The 2,500-nt window shown below is 47.6% G+C and overlaps 1 protein-coding gene across 1 annotated transcript in view; it reads right to left on the bottom strand.

Moving 5' to 3' along the window:
* The window catches only part of LOC119581146 (rRNA methyltransferase 1, mitochondrial-like), a gene marked incomplete in the record, with an annotated part of 74,544 nt that extends 72,543 nt beyond the window's left edge, over nucleotides 1-2,001 (bottom strand). Inside the window, 1 exon segment of the mRNA XM_037929495.1 lies at nucleotides 1,471-2,001.
* Nucleotides 2,002-2,500: the final 499 nt, after the last annotated feature.

The raw sequence follows: 2,500 nt of genomic DNA, 5'->3' as shown, positions 1-2,500 counted from the left end.
GTGCATGCGTTGGAGGGGGGGGGAGGAAAATGGGTGAAAGGAAAGGCAGAGAGAGAGGAGAGAGAGAGAGAGAGAGATTTCAGCTTTTTTTGCATTTGTATTTTCGTTGTAGCTGATTTAAGACTCTCTTCTCTCTCTCTCTCTCTCTCTCTCTCTCTCTCTCTCTCTCTCTCTCTCTCTCTCTCTCTCTCTCTCTTCTCTCTCTCTCTCTTGCACTACTTCCTATAAACCACATTGTGATACCTTGAATAATTCACCAATAGGATGATCAATCAATTGATTACATCCCCCCCCCAGTCATCATCCGTCACCTCTCCCCCCTCCAGTCATCACCCCGTCGACCCCTACAGTTATCCTCAGTCGCCTTCCCCCCCCCCCTTCAGTCATCAGCCCCCCCCCCCTTCCCTAGCCTCATTAAGTGATAACAAGTAATCAAGAGGAAATGGGTGGGGAGGGGAGGGGGTACAGGGGAGGGGGAGGGCGAAAAGAGGGAGGGGGGATGGCGAAGAGGGGGAGGGGGGAGGGCGAAGAGGGAGTGGGGGGAGGGCGAAAAGAGGGAGGGGGAGGGCAAAAAGAGGGGGAGGGGGGAGGGCGAAGAGGGGGAGGGGGGTAGGGGGAATAAGAGCCTCTATTGCGCAATGCCATGTACGTTATCGTTTATTTTCTGCGTATGGGTGATTAGATGCATCGTAATTAGGGAAAAGAGATAAATGAAATTATTTTTTCCCCTTTTATTCACTCTCTCCATTCTTTTCTTTGCTCCCCTGTGTAAAAAGTGTGTGTGTGTATGTGTGTATGTGTGTATGTGTGTATGTGTGTGTGTGTGTGTGTGTGTGTGTGTGTGTGTGTGTGTGGTGGTGGTGGTGGTGGTGGTGGTGGTGGTGGTGATGGTGGTGGTGGTGGTGATGGTGATGGTGATGGTGATGTGATGATGATGATGATGATGATGATGATGATGATGATGATGAAGATGAAGAAGATGAAGAAGATGAAGAAGATGAAGATGAAGAAGAAGATGAAGATGATATGATGATAATAACAAGAACAATAATAATATCGTGATCCTTGTCCCTCCCCTCCCCCTCCCCCTCTCCCCGCCGCCTCTCTACCGCAGTCGCTCCCGACCCTTCGTACCACACAACCTCTGCCCCTCCCCCCCACCACCACCAAACCAACCACAACCCCGTGGGCACATAACGGGCAGGCAACCCACCTCCCGTCCGATGGTCACAACCCACCCGCCCCACCGCCGCCCACCCCACCGGGACGCACTCCAGAGCCCTGTTTACCACACTCTTTGAAGTTTGCCTCGCTCTACTCCTCGCCGCCCGCACGCCCACCGCTCTTCGCTTGGGGATGTTCGGGGGGGGGCCGGGGGGTGGGGGGGGAGGGATGGTGGGGGGAGGCGACCGAGGCAAGAAGGATAACTATGGCGATATAAGAAAGGTGATCAATGGTCGTTAAACTTACCAAGTTGGTGCGTTCGAAGGCAGTTGACTCTTGTTTTGAAGGAACGATGTCGTATGCTATAATCCACTGTGTATTATCTTGATTTTTTGTTCGTACTGATATTGACGAAATTATTGTAAGATCGTCTTCGTAAAAAAGTATTCACTGCTGATGCGGCCAACTGTCTACGGTATATTTATGAAAGCAAAGATATATACATCTAGAAAAAATATATATCTATTGCACTCGAGAACGAACGGTCGCACACGCGAGCCACAGATCCTGTCCGATTTAGGATTACGACCGAAGTACGACCTTCTTAAACTCTTCGTCAGAGGAATAAAGATTGGAAAAATATTGTAAAAAGCCAAAAAGATACAATGAAAAGACGCCAAAAGAAAGGTGAATAAAAAAAACACCAGAGGTCGGCGGGTGGCAGCAACAGCAGGGCGGAGCGGCACAAAACTTGCAAGAACGAGTCACAAAGTCTGCGGAGGAGCGCACGGGCCGGGCGTCCTCACTCCACCACGGTCAAGACGGCACTGAACAGCTCGGGGTCGTCGGGGGGGTCCTTGCCTACTACCCCCCCTCCCCACCCCCCCTTCTTCACGTGCCCGGCCTTATGACATGCCTTGACATGAAGATAACATGACGCTTATACCTTGCTGTAATTACTGTGTTGGTAAATTGTTGATAAAAAAATCGATAATGAAAAAGCGTACTATGATAATGAAATACGATAAGAACACAAAAACAAAAATAACAGTAAGAATCATTACAACTGATAACCACAACAAAGTTAATGATAATTGTAATACTAATAATAATGAATATAATGAGAGCATAAAACCGCGCAGATGACGTAATCTGAAACATTGATATAATAATCTGTTCAACTTGACGATTTGCTGTCAGTAGCTGTGGCTGTGAAGTTAAGAATATATTTTTTAAATCAAGTTCATGATTCCGAAGTTGAAAAACAATGTAGAAAAAGTACGAATGAGAATGAATATCTACACAATAAAAGAGATGTATTTAGAAAAATAGTAAT

This window comes from Penaeus monodon, chromosome 14 (assembly GCF_015228065.2).
Source record: "Penaeus monodon isolate SGIC_2016 chromosome 14, NSTDA_Pmon_1, whole genome shotgun sequence".
Lineage (NCBI taxonomy): Eukaryota > Metazoa > Arthropoda > Malacostraca > Decapoda > Penaeidae > Penaeus > Penaeus monodon.
Note: the sequence above shows the minus strand (reverse complement) of the source record. Positions and strands in the feature narration are given on the sequence as shown.